This window comes from Salmo salar, chromosome 01 (assembly GCF_965601325.2).
Source record: "Salmo salar chromosome 01, fSalSal1, whole genome shotgun sequence".
NCBI lineage: Eukaryota > Metazoa > Chordata > Actinopteri > Salmoniformes > Salmonidae > Salmo > Salmo salar.
This window is the reverse complement of record NC_138291.1, coordinates 87,435,710-87,445,010: the sequence shown is the minus strand read 5'-3', so window position 1 is coordinate 87,445,010 and position 9,301 is coordinate 87,435,710.

The following is a 9,301-nucleotide window of genomic DNA, read 5'->3' as shown; positions in this document are numbered from 1 at the left end:
CACACTCAGATACTCACACACTCAGACACTCACATACTCAGACACTCACACACTCAGATACTCACACACTCAGATACTCACACACTCAGATAAACACACACTCAGATACTCACACACTCAGATACTCACACACTCAGATACTCACACACTCAGACACTCACACACTCAGACACTCACACACTCAGACACTCACACACTCAGATACTCACACACTCAGATACTCACACACTCAGATACTCACACACTCAGACACTCACACACTCAGATACTCACACACTCAGACACTCACACACTCAGATACTCACATTCTCACATACTCAGATACTCACACACTCAGATACTCACATACTCAGATACTCACACACTCAGATACTCACATTCTCACACACTCAGATACTCACACACTCAGATACTCACACACTCAGATACTCACACACTCAGACACTCACATACTCAGATACTCACACACTCAGATACTCACACACTCAGATACTCACACACTCAGATACTCACACACTCAGATACTCACACACTCAGATACACACACACTCAGATACTCACACACTTAGATACTCACACACTCAGATACACACACACTCAGATACACACACACTCAGATACTCACACACTCAGATACTCACACACTCAGATACTCACACACTCACACACTCAGTTACACACACACTCAGATACTCACACACACAGATACTCTGACACTCAGATACTCACACACTCAGATACTCACACACTCAGATACTCACACACTCACACACTCAGTTACACACACACTCAGATACTCACACACTCACACACTCAGTTACACACACACACTCAGATACTCACACACACACATACTCAGACACTCACACACACACATTCACACACTCAGATACTCACACACACACATTCACACACTCAGATACTCACACACACAGATACTCCCACACTCACACACTCAGATACTCACACACTCACACACTCACACACTCAGATACTCACACACTTAGATATTCACACACAGACACACTGAGATCAGACACTCACTCACACACTTAGACACTCAGACACTCAGACACTCACATTCTCACACACTCAGATACTCACACACTCAGATACTCACACACTTAGATATTCACACACGGACACACTGAGATCAGATACACACTCAGACACTCAGATACTCATACACTCACACACTGAGATCAGATACTCACACACACACTCAGACCATCACACACTCACACACAAGATACTCTGACACTCACACACTAAGACACAATATACTCAGACACAAGATACTCAGTCACTCATACATTTACACGCTAACACACTCACATCAGATACTCACACACTCACACACTCAGATACTCACACACTCAGATACTCACACACTCAGATACTCACACACTCAGATACATACACACTCAGATACTCAAACACTCAGATACTCACACTCAGATACTCACACACTCAGACACTCACACACTCAGATACTCACACACTCAGATACTCACACACTCAGATACACACACACTCAGACACTCACACACTCAGATACACACAAACTCAGACACTCACACACTCAGATACTCACACATTCAGACACTCACACACTCAGACACTCACACATTCAGACACTCAGATACTCACACACTCAGATACTCACACACTCAGATAAACAGACACTCAGATACACACACTCAGATACTCACACACTCAGATACTCACACACTCAGATACTCACACACTCAGATACTCACACATTCAGACACTCACCCAGATACTCACACACTCAGATAAACACACACTCAGATACCACACACTCAGATACTCACACACTCAGACACTCACACAATCAGATACTCACACACTCAGATACTCACACACTCAGATACTCACATTCTCACACACTCAGATACTCACACACTCAGATACTCACACACTCAGATACTCACACACTCAGACACTCACATACTCAGATACTCACACACTCAGATACTCACACACTCAGATACTCACACACTCAGATACTCACAAACTCAGATACTCACACACTCAGATACTCACACACTCAGATACTCACACACTCAGATACACACACACTCAGATACTCACACACTTAGATACTCACACACTCAGATACACACACACTCAGATACACACACACTCAGATACTCACACACTCAGATACTCACACACTCAGATACTCACACACTCACACACTCAGTTACACACACACTCAGATACTCACACACACAGATACTCTGACACTCAGATACTCACACACTCAGATACTCACACACTCAGATACTCACACACTCACACACTCAGTTACACACACACTCAGATACTCACACACTCACACACTCAGTTACACACACACACTCAGATACTCACACACACACATACTCAGACACTCACACACACACATTCACACACTCAGATACTCACACACACACATTCACACACTCAGATACTCATACACACAGATACTCCCACACTCACACACTCAGATACTCACACACTCACACACTCAGATACTCACACACTTAGATATTCACACACAGACACACTGAGATCAGACACTCACTCACACACTTAGACACTCAGACACTCAGACACTCACATTCTCACACACTCAGATACTCACACACTCAGATACTCACACACTTAGATATTCACACACGGACACACTGAGATCAGATACACACTCAGACACTCAGATACTCATACACTCACACACTGAGATCAGATACTCACACACACACTCAGACCCTCACACACTCACACACAAGATACTCTGACACTCACACACTAAGACACAATATAGTCAGACACAAGATACTCAGTCACTCATACATTTACACGCTAACACACTCACATCAGATACTCACACACTCACACACTCAGATACTCACACACTCAGATACTCACACACTCAGATACTCACACACTCAGATACATACACACTCAGATACTCAAACACTCAGATACTCACACTCAGATACTCACACACTCAGACACTCACACACTCAGATACTCACACACTCAGATACTCACACACTCAGATACACACACACTCAGACACTCACACACTCAGATACACACAAACTCAGACACTCACACACTCAGATACTCACACATTCAGACACTCACACACTCAGACACTCACACATTCAGACACTCAGATACTCACACACTCAGATACTCACACACTCAGATAAACAGACACTCAGATACACACACTCAGATACTCAGACACTCAGATACTCACACACTCAGATACTCACACACTCAGATACTCACACATTCAGACACTCACCCAGATACTCACACACTCAGATAAACACACACTCAGATACACACACTCAGATACTCACACACTCAGATACTCACACACTCAGATACTCACACACTCAGATAAACACACATTCAGATACTCACACATTCAGACGCTCACAGACTCAGACACTCAGATATTCAGACACTCACACACTCAGATATTCAGACACTCACACACTCAGATATTCAGAAACTCACATACTCAGATACTCACACACTCAGATACTCACACACTCAGACACTCAGATATTCAGACACTCACACACTCAGATATTCAGACACTCACACACTCAGATACTCACACACTCAGATACTCACACACTCAGACACTCAGATATTCAGACACTCCAACACTCAGATACTCACACACTCAGATACTCACACACTCAGCCACTCAGACACTCAGACACTCACACACTCAGACACTCACACACTCAGATACTCACACACTCAGATACTCACACACTCAGACACTCAGATACTCAGACACTCACACACTCAGATACTCACACACTCAGATACTCACACACTCAGCCACTCAGATACTCAGACACTCACACACTCAGACACTCACACACTCAGATACTCACACACTCAGATACTCACACACTCAGACACTCAGATATTCAGACACTCACACACTCAGATACTCACACACTCAGATACTCACACACTCAGACACTCAGATATTCAGACACTCACACACTCAGATATTCAGACACTCACACACTCACATATTCAGACACTCACACACTCAGATACTCATATACTCAGATACTCACACACTCAGATACTCACACACTCAGATACTCACACTCAGATACAGACACACTCAGATACTCACACACTCACACACTCAGATACTCACACACTCAGATACACACACACCCAGATACTCACACACTCAGATACAGAACCACTCAGATACTCACACACTCAGATACTCAGACACTCAGATACTCACACACTCAGATAAACACACACTCAGATACTCACACACTCAGATACTCACACACTCAGATACTCACACACTCAGATACTCACACACTCAGATACTCACACACTCAGATACACACACACTCAGATACTCACACACTCAGATACTCACACACTCAGATACTCACACATTCAGACACTCAGATACTCACACACTCAGATACACACACACTCAGATACACACACACTCAGATACTCACACACTTAGATACTCACACACTCAGATACTCACACACTCAGATACACACACACTCAGATACTCACACACTCAGATACTCACACACTCAGATACTCACACACTCACACACTCAGTTACACACACACTCAGATACTCACACACACAGATACTCTGACACTCAGATACTCACACACTCAGATACTCACACACTCAGATACTCACACACTCACACACTCAGTTACACACACACTCAGATACTCACACACTCAGATACTCTGACACTCAGATACTCACACACTCAGATACTCACACACTCAGATACTCACACACTCACACACTCAGTTACACACACACTCAGATACTCACACACTCACACACTCAGTTACACACACACACTCAGATACTCACACACACACATACTCAGACACTCACACACACACATTCACACACTCAGATACTCACACACTCAGATACTCACACACTCAGATACTCACACACTCAGATACTCACACACTCAGATACTCACACACTCAGATACTCACACACTCAGATACTCACACACTCAGATACACACACACTCAGATACTCACACACTCAGATACTCACACACTCAGATACTCACACACTCAGATACTCACACACTCACACACTCAGTTACACACACACTCAGATACTCACACACTCAGATACTCAGACACTCAGATACTCACACACTCAGATACTCACACACTCAGATACTCACACACTCACACACTCAGTTACACACACACTCAGATACTCACACACACAGATACTCTGACACTCAGATACTCACACACTCAGATACTCACACACTCAGATACTCACACACTCACACACTCAGTTACACACACACTCAGATACTCACACACTCACACACTCAGTTACACACACACACTCAGATACTCACACACACACATACTCAGACACTCACACACACACATTCACACACTCAGATACTCACACACACACATTCACACACTCAGATACTCACACACACAGATACTCCCACACTCACACACTCAGATACTCACACACTCACACACTCAGATACTCACACACTTAGATATTCACACACAGACACACTGAGATCAGACACTCACTCACACACTTAGACACTCAGACACTCAGACACTCACATTCTCACACACTCAGATACTCACACACTCAGATACTCACACACTTAGATATTCACACACAGACACACTGAGATCAGATACACACTCAGACACTCAGATACTCATACACTCACACACTGAGATCAGATACTCACACACACACTCAGACCCTCACACACTCACACACAAGATACTCTGACACTCACACACTAAGACACAATATACTCAGACACAAGATACTCAGTCACTCATACATTTACACGCTAACACACTCACATCAGATACTCACACACTCACACACTCAGATACTCACACACTCAGATACTCACACACTCAGATACTCACACACTCAGATACATACACACTCAGATACTCAAACACTCAGATACTCACACTCAGATACTCACACACTCAGACACTCACACACTCAGATACTCACACACTCAGATACTCACACACTCAGATACACACACACTCAGACACTCACACACTCAGATACACACAAACTCAGACACTCACACACTCAGATACTCACACATTCAGACACTCACACACTCAGACACTCACACATTCAGACACTCAGATACTCACACACTCAGATACTCACACACTCAGATAAACAGACACTCAGATACACACACTCAGATACTCACACACTCAGATACTCACACACTCAGATACTCACACACTCAGATACTCACACATTCAGACACTCACCCAGATACTCACACACTCAGATAAACACACACTCAGATACACACACTCAGATACTCACACACTCAGATACTCACACACTCAGATACTCACACACTCAGATAAACACACATTCAGATACTCACACATTCAGACGCTCACAGACTCAGACACTCAGATATTCAGACACTCACACACTCAGATATTCAGACACTCACACACTCAGATATTCAGAAACTCACATACTCAGATACTCACACACTCAGATACTCACACACTCAGACACTCAGATACTCAGACACTCACACACTCAGATATTCAGACACTCACACACTCAGATACTCACACACTCAGATACTCACACACTCAGACACTCAGATATTCAGACACTCGAACACTCAGATACTCACACACTCAGATACTCACACACTCAGCCACTCAGATATTCAGACACTCACACACTCAGACACTCACACACTCAGATACTCACACACTCAGATACTCACACACTCAGACACTCAGATATTCAGACACTCACACACTCAGATACTCACACACTCAGATACTCACACACTCAGCCACTCAGACATTCAGACACTCACACACTCAGATACTCACACACTCAGATACTCACACACTCAGATACTCACACACTCAGACACTCAGATACTCAGACACTCACACACTCAGATACTCACACACTCAGATACTCACACACTCAGACACTCAGATATTCAGACACTCACACACTCACATATTCAGACACTCACACACTCAGATACTCACACACTCAGATACTCACACACTCAGATACTCACACACTCAGATACTCACACTCAGATACAGACACACTCAGATACTCACACACTCACACACTCAGATACTCACACACTCAGATACACACACACCCAGATACTCACACACTCAGATACAGAACCACTCAGATACTCACACACTCAGATACTCACACACTCAGATACTCACACACTCAGATAAACACACACTCAGATACTCACACACTCAGATACTCACACACTCAGATAAACACACACTCAGATACTCACACACTCAGATACTCACACACTCAGATACACACACACTCAGATACTCACACACTCAGATACTCACACACTCAGATACTCACACATTCAGACACTCAGATACTCACACACTCAGATACACACACACTCAGATACACACACACTCAGATACTCACACACATAGATACTCACACACTCAGATACACACACACTCAGATACACACACACTCAGATACTCACACACTCAGATACTCACACACTCAGATACTCACACACTCACACACTCAGTTACACACACACTCAGATACTCACACACACAGATACTCTGACACTCAGATACTCACACACTCAGATACTCACACACTCAGATACTCACACACTCACACACTCAGTTACACACACACTCAGATACTCACACACTCACACACTCAGTTACACACACACTCAGATACTCACACACACACATACTCAGACACTCACACACACACATTCACACACTCAGATACTCACACACACACATTCAGACACTCAGATACTCACACACTCAGATACACACACACTCAGATACACACACACTCAGATACTCACACACTTAGATACTCACACACTCAGATACACACACACTCAGATACACACACACTCAGATACTCACACACTCAGATACTCACACACTCAGATACTCACACACTCACACACTCAGTTACACACACACTCAGATACTCACACACACAGATACTCTGACACTCAGATACTCACACACTCAGATACTCACACACTCAGATACTCACACACTCACACACTCAGTTACACACACACTCAGATACTCACACACACAGATACTCTGACACTCAGATACTCACACACTCAGATACTCACACACTCAGATACTCACACACTCACACACTCAGTTACACACACACTCAGATACTCACACACTCACACACTCAGTTACACACACACACTCAGATACTCACACACACACATACTCAGACACTCACACACACACATTCACACACTCAGATACTCACACACACACATTCACACACTCAGATACTCATACACACAGATACTCCCACACTCACACACTCAGATACTCACACACTCACACACTCAGATACTCACACACTTAGATATTCACACACAGACACACTGAGATCAGACACTCACTCACACACTTAGACACTCAGACACTCAGACACTCACATTCTCACACACTCAGATACTCACACACTCAGATACTCACACACTTAGATATTCACACACAGACACACTGAGATCAGATACACACTCAGACACTCAGATACTCATACACTCACACACTGAGATCAGATACTCACACACACACTCAGACCCTCACACACTCACACACAAGATACTCTGACACTCACACACTAAGACACAATATACTCAGACACAAGATACTCAGTCACTCATACATTTACACGCTAACACACTCACATCAGATACTCACACACTCACACACTCAGATACTCACACACTCAGATACTCACACACTCAGATACTCACACACTCAGATACATACACACTCAGATACTCAAACACTCAGATACTCACACTCAGATACTCACACACTCAGACACTCACACACTCAGATACTCACACACTCAGATACTCACACACTCAGATACACACACACTCAGACACTCACACACTCAGATACACACAAACTCAGACACTCACACACTCAGATACTCACACATTCAGACACTCACACACTCAGACACTCACACATTCAGACACTCAGATACTCACACACTCAGATACTCACACACTCAGATAAACAGACACTCAGATACACACACTCAGATACTCAGACACTCAGATACTCACACACTCAGATACTCACACACTCAGATACTCACACATTCAGACACTCACCCAGATACTCACACACT